Source organism: Sycon ciliatum, chromosome 2, assembly GCF_964019385.1.
Source record: "Sycon ciliatum chromosome 2, ocSycCili1.1, whole genome shotgun sequence".
NCBI lineage: Eukaryota > Metazoa > Porifera > Calcarea > Leucosolenida > Sycettidae > Sycon > Sycon ciliatum.
The window spans coordinates 43,622,409-43,636,408 of NC_088644.1; the positions used below are offsets into that span (position 1 = coordinate 43,622,409).

Genomic DNA, 14,000 nt, shown 5'->3' on the forward strand with positions numbered 1-14,000 from the left:
GCCAGCATGCACCGACACTTCATGATTTGTATTGCTGAGGATGGTGTACACACATGCGCACAGTACTTGTGCAATTACTGTAATTTCACAAATTTTCGGTGTACTTTTATTTTCGGTACTTTCGGTGCGTCTGTTTCATACCTAAAATTTCAATACACCGAACAAACACTAACACACATAATCCAATAGGGAACTGCTTCTCTGTACCGAAAATTTCTGTTCACCTAACCTGGCCTTTTGCCCTCATACCGAAAATATTGAGCACCGAAAATTTCTGAAATTAGAGTAAACCTGCCATCACCAGACACCATCACAATTTCGCATTTCATTTGTTCACTAATGCTTAGGCAATGTACAACAGCTCCAGAGTCTACTCTGAGGAGACAGAGAACCTTAGAGGAGGCCAGTAAGTGGATCTCAGAAAGTATAAATTGCTCCATAAAAGCACACACACACAATTGCTACTAATCAACAACTACAGTCCATTCATCTGGAACAGTCCCGGTGACTTTTGAAAGTCCGATTGGGGCCGAATTGAAGATCAAAAACCCACTTTAAATTTCAAAAATCTGGTTTTGGGATCTGCTTCTCCACACATTTTGCCATGGCATACATGTCTTGATTTTGTAAAACCTGGCTGAATTTCTATTTCCCTGTTCTTGGACTTTTCTGCCCTGAAATGTGGCAAGGAGTAATTTGCACGGGTCACACAACGCAGGATGTACTGTTGTTTTCAGGATATCTACAACTATGTGCGGGAGACACCAAAAACTTAGTGTGCCAGTTTCCAATGAATGGACTGTACACACGCACGCACCCACACACACACGTGCGCACACACACACAAACACACGCACACACCACTAGTGGTACTATTGGGCGAATTGTTTTATTCCCATCCAAATTAGCAACAGAAACCATCAAAAAGAAGGCATAAAGCAACAGCAAATGAAGGCATGGATGCAAGAAACATCCAATTTCCTAAAAAGAAGAAGAAAATAAAGAGAAAAAGAGTGAATGAAGTCTCACACACTGAGAAGCATAGAATAGAAACCACTAAAAAGCGATCAAATAGACCCCACTCAAACATGGATAAAACACAGTCAGCACGTTTCCGCAGCAAATCAAAGCAAAACTTTCAACATACAACAAATTAACACAACAACACCAACAACAAGAATGGATCTGGTTTGAATAGTGGGGTAATAAGTAAACTTAAAAAAGCGAGGACCATAAGTTTACAAGTTATCCGCTTTGTCCAACACTAACGATTACCGTAAAATACCGTTGATCCGCCCCCCCCCCCCCCCCCCCCCCTCCACACGCGATGTCGCTTCCCAGCTGGTTTTTCGGCAGGGGGCGGGAATTAGATCAAGGCTGTGAAGTGCAGTACGATGTACAACAACGTCGAGGATCAGACTCGATGTGCTGCATTGTGCACATTTTCATCCTGGATTGGCACGTATTGTGTACAGCAGTGCAAGCGTCGGTTCAACATCGTATTTCGTTGTATACGCCGAAATCGCTTCACAGGTAGAACATCGACAGGGGGCAGGAATTAGAGAGGGGGAGGATCAACGGTACTTTACGGTATAAGCAGGATACCGTTGAGCCAAAATGTGCTACAATTAGCACAAAACTGACTGATGTGATGCTGACATTCAACGACCTGCTGCTTAACTGCATCACGTCTGGAATGCGCAAACCAACAGCCTTCCAACTTGGAAGGTTCTAAGTTATGAAAGCGATCAAATAGCCCCACATTCCAGACGTGATGCAGCTAAGCATCAGGGTGTTGAATGTCAGTAACACATCAGTCAGGTTTGTGTTAATTTTTGCACATTTTGACTCAACAGTATCCTGCTTATAATCGTTAGCCTAAGTGTTGGACAAAACGGATAACTTGTAAACTTATGGTCCTCTCTTTTTAATTTTAATCCTTACCTCTCCATCTGAGTTAAATAAATAAAGTCAGTCCATGTGAAAAGAACATTGACGGTCACAGTCAGGTCAAAAGATGAACACGGGCCCGGCACTCCATGTCGAAGCCATGAGCACCGCCACCAGTATGCCTCCTGACATAGGACGCACGGGCACCACAAAGGCAGGTAATTTGCCACCGCACAAGGCACAAACTGATCCTCGAGCGCAAATGCCGCACAACCAGGGAATACGACAGGTCACAGTGACGGTCGTGAATTCGTGCAGCCAAAGTACGCAGGAAAATGGTGGCCTCTGTTACACATGCCATTCGTGGCAAACACCAGGGGCGTGAAAGATCCCTGATCAACCTTGTTGATACGTTCGGTTTAATGGCGCTTATTTTGACACTGTTGACAGATGCGTCGACTCTGCTCCTGTCTAACAGGTTCAGGGAAGATGCGAGCTGTGTTTATTATTATTATTATTATTATTATTATTCTGACGCTTGTGATCCGCCAATTGGCTCATTACTTGTGATCGCGACAGCAAAGATGGCCTTGGGTGAGTAACCCTAACATCAAAAGGCGTTTTGCTGCCGCGACCAGAAGCCACAAGCCCGGACATCCACACGAGCGCCATTGGCAGTGTTGCCTGACAAAAGCCTCATCCTGCAATGGAGTAAGTGGGGGCTCAGTCTCCACCGGCGTCACACACCACCTCTGCCAGTGTGTCGGCAAAGAGGTCCCGTAACTGGTTATGACGCTGAGTAGGATACCCTCCGCCAGGGCACGTGAATACGTGATGAGTCGTCATGGCACGGCCACAGACGCACGATGAAGGCACACTACTCAGAGCTAAACCATAGCGCAGACACAAAGTGTCACGAAAGCCGTTTTGTTGAGTAATAATATACTGCTTGTGGTTAAACCATGGGCGGTGTACCCAACCAAGTAGATATGCCACCGTCTTCATTCATGTTTCGACTTGAGAGCCTGAGTACATAAGGACTGGGCGGCACGAGTTAGAGCTGAACACAAGGTATTGGACGGTGCCTTGAACGTGGAGACCATGCGTCGCTAGGCAGCTGAATCCAGGCCAGAGGGACCTGCTGCGCCTTTCATTGACATCATGCGGCATGACTTTCTGATACGTGCCACTGTTATGCCTTCATAGAGCACACTCTCCGGAACTATCAGCTCGTCATCCAACAGAATACCCTCATCACTGTTGACAGGATCCGGGTGCTTCTCCCTCAGGACATCGAAAACCGCCCTCTCCTGGTCCAAAGGAAGAAGGCACCCACCAGCATTGTCTTCTAGATAATGTGTGGCTGTACTAATGGCACTGTTACTTGTACTACTATCAATAGAACCGAAATTTGTTTTATTCCAGAATATTCTATTTAAAAGACATAGACAGTAGTTGGGTGGACACACCCATTCCCAAAGCACTGCAAACGCGAACCAACTCCTTTACGCACAACGTTTCGGCAAAATTGCCATCGTCAGGTTCGAAATTAAACGATGGGAATGTGTCCACCAAACTGTGGGTGTGTCCACCCAGCTACTCTCTGCGCATGAAGAAAATTTAAGATGTCTCTAAAGTATTTCTCACTTATTTATAAGACGTTACTTTAGTAGTGTCTGGCACTAGCCAGGGGTCTACACTGTTGTATTTCGTATTTCTGTTTGTGTGTGTGTGTGTGTGTGTGTGTTTCTGGCGTCGGGCATGCCTGCCACTATCCCGTACATGTCCCGTACCGTACCATCAAAGACAGCTTTAGTGCTTTCAACTGCAGGATCATAACATGAAGCAGCTTGGCAAAATGTGTATGCGAGGTTTATCGAGGGAATGCATGCAGGGTGATAGTGGGGGTCATGTGTTGAAGAATATAGGAAAAATTACACATTTATAAACTAGCTCAATAGCGTAATAATTATAATAACTACAATAGACACTGTGAAGAAGAGGTTGGTGCGACTTCGGCGATGATAGGGGAAGAGTGTGTTGCTCCCTACATGGGAGCTTGTAGTTTTCCTAATTCTTGACTTTAATGGTTTGGAGGCAACAGCGTTGTGAATGGCGAACGGTCCTCAGCGCTTGTTCAGCACCTCCATGAGCGACACTGACTCGCGCTGCTATCTGGTGTTCACGAGGTGTTTGTCGCGCTGGAAACGGAGCGTCTCTGTAAGTTTGTATCCCTGGTGATGCTTGTGCCTGGAGCCGAGCACTATATAAGTGGTGCTCTTCAGGTACAATCTTCCTCAGCCTACTCAAGTTCAACTGATGAGGGGTGAATTCCCCGAAACACTGTGTATTGAGCAGGAAGTGATGCTTTCTTGCAGGTTTGCCGAGTGGACGGTTCGATGGACTTTTCGTGTGCTCTGGATGGCAGTCGTGAGTCAGTCAAGTGAGAATTCAAGTCGGCAGGAAAACCGCGAGCTCCCATGTAGGGATCAACACACTCTTCCCCTACAATCGACACCCTTAGCAAAAAACGTTATGTTGTAACGGTATTACCGTATTGGGGGAAAATAGCGAGATTTGGGTTCGACCTTTAGCAAGATGAACGCTAATATTAGTACGCTGTTGCCAAAACGTATCGTTACAACGATAAATCAGCCCCCATGTCGCGAAGTCGACACTCTATGTCCTGCAACCGTACAAACACTTAAAGGAGAAGTTAAGGCAAAAATTAAAATTTCACCAGTTGTAGTCTTCGGGGTGCTGAGTCGAATGGTCTTGGTCCGAGAAAGCCGAGACGCTCCCTTCCTACTTGAATCCCAATCGAACTCGCGCACTTCCACCGAAACTGGGTGACTGCGCCTTTTGTGCACGCGCACATGTTGTCCAGGCGTCAGGGGCCCAGCCTCCCTGCCCATCCGACCCGCCACACACAACAACGAAACTGAACTGAGAGTTCTACATAATTTCTTGACAAGACGGAGACGGACAGACAAGAAGACCGGACACGACGAGGTAAACTGAAAACTGAAGAAAAAGACTAACATTTATGGCAGCATACGAGCATGCGCGCAACAAAACACAACGTATGACAATGACGTAACAGTTACTTGGATCATGTACAAACTATACATGCAACCAAAACCAGTCAAAGCAGAACGCAAAACAAACCAAAATAAACGAAAGGACCACAACAAAAAGAGCCATGAAAAGTCTTTCTACCGATACACAACAACGCCCTACTAGATGGGGATTTGTATGCAAAATGTCACTAAAAGCGCCATTTCGTTCTTATAAAAGCACGGATGACCGCGATTGGCCCATATGTTGTAGTCTTTTGGACGCTGAGTCGACTGGTTTTGGTCCGAAAAGCCTGCGATGCAGCGTTCCTCCTTTATTCCCAATCGAACATGGTTGAACAAGCGGTCACGTGCTCCTGGGTGCCCAAATCACCTGGTCACCACGCCAGCAGGCGACAACTTTCACACCAAGGTTCAACTCGAGTTCAACTCGAGTGACAGGAGTGCACCCAAAAAGGTCAAACAGGCGAGTAAGGTGTACCCTGCAGGCACGGAGACCAGGTGACTGGTGTACGCAGGAGCACGTGACCGCTTGCTCAACCATGTTCGATTGGGAATAAAGGAGGAACGCTGCATCGCAGCCTTTTCGGACCAAAACCAATCGACTCAGCGTCCAAAAGACTACAACATATGGGCCAATCGCGGTCATCCATGCTTTTATATGAACGAAATGGCGCTTTTAGTGACATTTTGCATACAAATCCCCATCTATAAAGGCGCAGTCACCCAGTTTCGGTGGAAGTGCGCGAGTTCGATTGGAATTCAAGTAGGAAGGGAGCGTCTCAGCATCCTCGGACCACGACCATTCGACTCAGCACCCCGAAGACTACAACTGGTGAAATTTTGATTTTTGCCTTAACTTCCCCTTTAAGCTGTGTTCTCGTGAAACCACGCGTTTGTGCGTATTTTGCTGGCTTTTGGGGCGCCATGCGTACGGAACCGCGCCGAAATGGAAATTCCAACATGTTGTAATTTTCATGTTTCTTGCCGAACTTGGACACTCTGTGTCCTGCTTGACCCTGCTGAGTCCCTAACTACATCTTAGCGCCATTCGATATTGCTCTAGCATCCAGACGTGCGTGGTTGAAGGGAAGGGAAGGTCAGGGAGAATAATAATAATAATAATAATAAAAATGTGAGTTACGAAGTCTGAAGAAAATGTTGAAGGGAATGTTGAAGGGAAGCGAAGGTCAGGGAGAATAATAATAATAATAATAATAATAATAATAATAATAATAATAATAATAATAATAAAGGTTTGCTCCCCACACCGGAGCTCGCGCTATTCCGCCGACTTTACTTGACACTTGACTGACTCACGACTGCCATCCAGAGCACACGACGTGAGTCAGTCAAGTGTCAAGTAAAGTCGGCGGAATAGCGCGAGCTCCGGTGTGGGGAGCAAACCTTTCTTACAAATCATCGCCGAAGTCGCAACCACTACTTAATAATAATAATAATAATAATAATAATATTACAATAATAATAATAATAACGAGTTGTCTATCAATCACTCTTGGTACATGGACGACATTAAACTCTACGGGAAAACTACAAAGGATGTGACTACCCTCGTGTCTACCGTGTGTGGCGTTGGTGATGACATCGGCATGAATCTCAACCCTGCCAAGTGTGCCGTGCTGCACGTCAGGAGAGGAAAACCAGATGAAGGATGCTCTATCCAGGTTGGCGATGAGACCATTGCAGAGTCGCTACGACTCAATGAAACATACAAGTACCTTGGAGTAGTGCAAGCAGCGATGATACCTCACCCGCAGCTCAAGACGCAACTCACTGCAGAATACAAAAAGAGATTGTATTTGCTTCTTAACAGTGGATTGAATGCGCGAAACATGATCAAGGCCATCAATACGTATGCTCTGCCGGTTATGACATATAGTTATGGAATCGTAAATTGGACCGGGGCTGAAATCAAGACCACAGATCGAGCGACAAGATCAGCCTTGACTGCGTCTGGATTTCACCACCCCAAAGCCTCAGTCAACAGGCTCTACATGAAGAGGGGAGATGGAGGCCGGGGCTTGATCTCTTGTGAGGATATGCACGGCCGGAGCATGTGTGGCCTGGCCCGCTACATGAGTACCAGCCCAATAGACAGAATAAGCCTGCTTTATCAGTATCATCAACAAAAACCTACAACAAAAAGCCACTCAATAACTGCAAAGGCCGCTAAGTTCCTGTCGAGTTTGGATCTGCCAGCAGCTGGACCAGCTTTACCCAATAAGCATACCATTAAACAAGCGTGCGCTGAGCGAAAATCCAAAACACTTTCCACTATGCCGCTGCATGGGAGATATTGGAGCCGATTGGAGGAGAATCGCCTAGATAAGGAGCTTACCTTCATGTGGTTGAAATCAAGGACACTGAAACCTTCAACTGAAGGCATGATTATGGCAGCACAAGACCAATCCCTCAAAACGAAAAATTACCAATACGCCATAATGACTGAAGTCAATTGCTCGAACTGATGCCAATTGCAGGCTTTGCAAGGGCAGCTTAGAAACAATTGACCACATTGTCAGTGCCTGCCCAGTTCTTGCTCGGACCAGTTACATTGAACGACATAACCGGATAGTAAAGTATGTGCACTTCGAAATGTGTAAAGCACGAGATCTACCTACTGGTGCTTCACGATTCGACCACCAGCTCAAGGCATTGGTCAAGAGTGATCAGTATCGCCTCTATTGGGAGTATTCGGTCCCAACTGACCTGAAACTATCAGCAAACAGGCCCGATCTGCTCCTTGTTGATGACAAGGAGCGCATCGCCTACATTATAGACATCAGCGTTCCTGGTGAAAACAACATCAATAAGAAAATGGCTGAAAAGCGCTCGAAATATTATGATTTGAAGCGGGAGATTTCGAGGATTTGGTCCCTCACCCAGGTTGACGTGGTCCCTGTGGTTGTCGGTGCCCTGGGAGGCTTGGTGAGGGAGACTCCTCAATGCCTTCGGACTGTGCAGGGAGGAGACCTGGCTATTGTACAACAGGAGGCTATACAAGGTTCGATTAAAATACTAAGAACTATCCTTAACATGTAGATGCACCTCTGCTGCGTTTGCATGTTCAATAGCTAAGAGACTTGAATAACGACTGATAAAGACTGATATTTCCTTTGTTACTCCCTTCATTGGTTGATGTATTTTGCCTGTCGCTGCAAATTCTTTATTATTGTTTTGATGTTGGAGTTCGGATTGAGTTTCTTTCCTTTCTTCCTCTTCCTTCTACTATTTCTTGTCCCTTTGGTTTTTAGGTTTTATTTATTTATTTATTTTTGTTTGTTTTTTTCACTTTCTTTTTGCTGTCCCACCCATGGAAATATTTCCCGGTGGGTCTGGCTTATCGCCTTCGAAAGAAGTGAATAAAGGAGAGATAATAAACGAGCCGCAGCCACATCTTAAGCCTTGGGCTCCACGCGTCCGTGATCCAGCGGCTGCAGCAATGTGCTATTCTGGGCACCCTGAGAATTGTGCGGTCGGTGACTGGTCATGGATGGGAGAGTGGCATGGTCGGAACGGTCGGTTGACCTTATGTTAGCCTGCCCGTAATGTCTCGATGTGTCTCAGTCTGTGTGTTTTATGATTGTGGTGCATCATGTGCTGTGTGACGAGCCGAGAGGCGTGAATTTCTGCCATATGTCCCCAGTCATGTATTGTCTTTCTCTGCATATGCCGTTTTATCTCGTCTGAGTTTGTCTTGCTTGGAGTGTCCCATGTGCTGCATGCTTGGTGTTTACTACTTGAGTAGTTCTGTTATACATGACTGTGATTTTATATGAGTATCGAAGTTGGTATAGTTGAATTTTTCTCTCATGAAGTTTATCAAAATTTGGTTCAGGATTTTCTTTTATCTTCATTGATTGGTGCTTCACCCTTGGGTCATATGGATCCCGGTGCTGTGCTTCATGCCTCCTTTCAAGCTTTCTTTTTCTGCTTTGGGAGTGAATAAAGTCGTCATAATAATAATAACCTGGCTTTCAGCCTTGTCCGCGACTCCGTCCTGATGGTTCGTGGGAGTTGCCGTGCATTCCGTGCACCTGGTCTGGCGGCGGATGTGGATGCTGTTTCTGTGGAGGCCCGCATTCCCGCCACTATGTGACGCTAAGTCCTCCTGGGGTTTGCCGCTCTCCGGTCCTCTTTCATCCCGTTCTCCCCTCTTTTTTGGGGATTCTTTGTACTTCGTCTTTCTTGTTTTTCTTGTTCCTTTGTTTTTTGTAGGACAGATTTTTGGTGTACTGATTTCGGTTGTTGTTGTGTCTGACTCTATTCCCAATATCTAATTCTGTGGTTGGTTTTCCAACTCATTGGGTTGTAGTTTCCATCATGAGTTTGATTCCATCGTGAGTTTGATTCCATCGTGAATTTTGATTCTATTTGCTATTTTTCGTTCCATTTTTGAGCTCATATTTTATTTTCCTGATTTCTTCTCCAGTGTATGTTGTATTGCATTTTAATACATTGTGCTAATTTTTGCCCGTAAAAGAGGCTTGCACCCATAAAAAAATAATAATAATAATAATAATAATAAAAATGTGAGTTACGAAGTCTGAAGAAAATGTTGAACGGCCTCTGCTGGGATGACGACTACACCATAGCTCAGTGGTTAGAGCATCGCTGGCTACAAGCGAGGGTCCCTAGTTCGAGTCCTAGTGGGGACAGTCAATTTTTTCTTCAGACTTTTCCCGTTTGTCTCTTTCCCTCAAACCAGTCAATATTATTATTATTATTATTATTACTCAATCTGCGGACAGAACTGTTTCGTCCTTTGTGGACTCGTCAGCGCAGCACAGAGGAAATGAAGCCGAACCTGATAGCAATGGAAATAAAAATTTCCAATCAGGCCCGAACGTACCTTGCCAGAGTGCTCAAACTGACAAGTCAGTGAGCTCTGCATAACGCAAACAGCAAAGGCACTACCCCACGCAAGAGTGCTCAACTGCTACAAGAGCAGGAGCGAAACACTCAATCTGCGGACAGAACTGTTTCGTCCTTTGTGGACTCGTCAGCGCAGCATAGAGGAAATGAAGCCGAACCTGATAGCAATGGAAATAAAAATTTCCAATCAGGCCCGAACGTACCTTGCCAGAGTGCTCAAACTGACAAGTCAGTGAGCTCTGCATAACGCAAACAGCAAAGGCACTACCCCACGCAAGAGTGCCCAACTGCTACAAGAGCAGGAGCGAAATACTCAATCTGCGGACAGAACTGTTTCGTCCTTTGTGGACTCGTCAGCGCAGCATAGAGGAAATGAAGCCGAACCTGATAGCAATGGAAATAAAAATTTCCAATCAGGCCCGAACGTACCTTGCCAGAGTGCTCAAACTGACAATTATTATTATTATTATTATTAACTGGTTTGAGGGAAAGAGACAAACGGGAAAAGTCTGAAGAAAAATTGACTGTCACCACCAGGACTCGAACCAGGGACCTTCGCTTGTAGCCAGCGATGCTCTAACCACTGAGCTATGGTGTAGTCGTCATCCCAGCAGAGGCCGTTCAACATTTTCTTCAGACTTCGTAACTCACACTACGACTACACCTTAGCTCAGTGGTTAGAGCATCGCTGGCTACAAGCGAGGGTCCCTGGTTCGAGTCCTGGTGGTGACAGTCAATTTTTTATTCAGACTTTTCCTGTTTGTCTCTTTCCCTCAAACCAGTTAATAATAATAATAATAATTTATTTATGGCTCAACATCCGAGTTTCAAATAATAATATTAAAACTGGTTTGAGGGAAAGAGACAAACGGGAAAAGTCTGAAGAAAAAATTGACTGTCACCACCAGGACTCGAACCAGGGACCTTCGCTCGTAGCCAGCGATGCTCTAACCACTGAGCTATGGTGTGGTCGTCATCCCAGCAGAGGCCGTTCAACATTTTCTTCAGACTTCGTAACTCACACTACGACTACACCTTAGCTCAGTGGTTAGAGCATCGCTGGCTACAAGCGAGGGTCCCTGGTTCGAGTCCTGGTGGTGACAGTCAATTTTTTATTCAGACTTTTCCTGTTTGTCTCTTTCCCTCAAACCAGTTAATAATAATAATAATAATAATTTATTTATGGCTCAACATCCGAGTTTCAAATAATAATATTAAAACTGGTTTGAGGGAAAGAGACAAACGGGAAAAGTCTGAAGAAGAAATTGACTGTCACCACCAGGACTCGAACCAGGGACCTTCGCTTGTAGCCAGCGATGCTCTTACCACTGAGCTATGGTGTACTCGTCATCCCAGCAGAGGCCGTTCAACATTTTCTTCAGATTTCGTAACACACACTTCCTGTGAATCCACACAGGCGGGTGGGACGCAGCCCTCACTGTAACCCACACACTTCACGTACAAACTAGCACGCGGGGAGCCCCAAGTCATAAAATATTAACTGGTTTGAGGGAAAGAGACAAACGGGAAAAGTCTGAAGAAAAAATTGACTTGTCTAATAATAATAATAAGGAATCGTAAATTGGACCGAGGCTGAAATAAAGACCACAGATCGAGCGACAAGATCAGCCTTGACTGCGTCTGGATTTCACCACCCCAAAGCCTCAGTCAACAGGCTCTACATGAAGAGGGGAGATGGAGGCCGGGGCTTGATCTCTTGTGAGGATATGCACGGCCGGAGCATGTGTGGCCTGGCCCGCTACATGAGTACCAGCCCAATAGACAGAATAAGCCTGCTTTATCAGTATCATCAACAAAAACCTACAACAAAAGGCCACTCAATAACTGCAAAGGCCGCTAGTTCCTGTCGAGTTTGGATCTGCCAGCAGCTGGACCAGCTTTACCCAATAAGCATACCATGAAACAAGCGTGCGCAGAGCGAAAATCCAAAACACTTTCCACTATGCCGCTGCATGGGAGATATTGGAGCCGCTTGGAGGAAAATTGCCTAGATAAGGAGCTTACCTTCATGTGGCTGAAATCAAAAACACTGAAACCTTCAACTGAAGGCATGATTATGGCAGCACAAGACCAATCCCTCAAAACGAAAAATTACCAATACGCCATAATGAAGTCAATTGCTCGAACTGATGCCAATTGCAGGCTTTGCAAGGGCAGCTTAGAAACAATTGACCACATTGTCAGTGCCTGCCCAGTTCTTGCTCTCACCAGTTACATCGAACGTCATAACCGGATAGTAAAGTATGTGCACTTCGAAATGTGTAGAGCACGAGATCTACCTACTGGTGCTTCACGATTCGACCACCAGCTCAAGGCATTGGTCAAAAGTGATCGGTATCGGCTCTATTGGGAGTATTCGGTCCCAACTGACCTGAAACTATCCGCAAACAGGCCCGATCTGCTCCTTGTTGATGACAAGGAGCGCATCGCATACATTATAAACATCAGCGTTCCTGGTGAGAACAACATCAATAAGAAAATGGCTGAAAAGCGCTCGAAATATTATGACTTGAAACGAGAGATTTCCAGAATTTGGTCCCTCAACCAGGTTGACGTGGTCCCTGTGGTTGTCGGTGCCTGTCGCGAAGTTATCGCGAAGACCGCGATAGCACAAGAGAGGACTGAGAAGTTCTTACGTATACCATAACAAAGTTCCATTTCACATATGGAAGAAGAGGCCAAATATGGTGTAGAAACAAACCATATATGGCATAGCTAGAGTAAGGGGTGGTAGTTACAAAACATCGTTACTATAGCAACAACAATGGTAACCATGGCGGAAAGCTTAATATATGATGTGAGCGTATGTGCTGACTGAAATGAACTTACATTGTAACAGCTGCATTTACTTCTAATTACATGTATATTGCTTCGGCGTCGTCATGGTAACGACATCGTTCACGACAGTGCCCTGGGAGGCTTGGTGGGAGAGACTTCTCAATGCCTTCGGACTGTGCAGGGAGGAGACCTGGCTATAGGGCAACAGGAGGCTATCCAAGGTTCGATTAAGATACTAAGAACTGTCCTTAACATGTAGATGCACATCTGCTGCGTTTTCATGTTCAATAGCCAAGAGACTTGAATAACGACTGATAAAGATATTTCCTTTGTATTCCCCATAACAACATCAACGTCCTTATCATTTATACGATACCTGTCTTTGTACAATACCTGCCGTTGCAAATTCTTTATTCTTGTTTTGATGTTGGAGTTTGGATTGAGTTTCTTTCCTTTCTTCCTCTTCCTTCCCCTATTTCTTGTCCCTTTGGTTTTTGGCTTTTTTTATTTTTTTTCCCTTTCTTTTTGCTGTCCCACCCATGGAAATATTTCCCGGTGGGTCTGGCTTATCGCCGTCGAAAGAAGTGAATAAAGGAGACATAATAATACACAAGAGAGAGATTGGAAGCTTTGTTACAACTCTGAGTTTCACGTATTACTACGATCATCAGGCAACTGATGGATCCAAAACGGGCAGCCAGAACATAAGGGGGAGCAAGGTGGGAAATTCTGAGGGGTGTCATAGGCGACGCATATCATAGCGCAAGAGTCAGGTGCAGGCGTGAAGTTGCCAAGTCTTCAGACTTGGGGCTATGCAGCAGTAATAATAATAATTTGATAACCGCAATCAATAAAATTAGCTGAACCGACATTTGTGTACTTTATTCATGCAATGTAAAAGCGGTGGAGACGATGTGCAATAAAACGATGAAAATATGAAGAAATCCACCATCCAAGCCCACAATTGAAAGACCAAGACGATCAACAGCCAACTACAACAGAAGCTACGCACTCAACGGACAAGGGCGAAAGGAGGGACGTGACAGCAGGGTGACGGCCGAGTTGAGTTCAATGGACCTGGTCAGGCGGGATGGACGAGACAGAGAGAGAGTGCAGAGGAAGCGGCGGATGGAACGGACGGTGAAGGGAGCAGTGAGTCGGAGAGCAGTGATGGGAGTGATGGCGAGAGTGCCGGTGAGAGTGTTAGTGTTGTGCGTAGGTTTCGTGGTAGCAAGTCTTCAGTGTACAATCATCTGCTAGCTAGTCCTGATCGTTGCAATTCGTATTCCGACTCTTCGTTCACTATATTGTGCCGTGGTCGTCATGGTGATGGACTAC

General features: G+C 45.5%; 1 protein-coding gene across 3 annotated transcripts in view; it reads left to right on the forward strand.

Moving 5' to 3' along the window:
• The window catches only part of LOC135810218 (uncharacterized), a 71,974-nt gene that overhangs the window by 43,688 nt on the left and 14,286 nt on the right, over positions 1-14,000 (forward strand). The window lies entirely within an intron of this gene.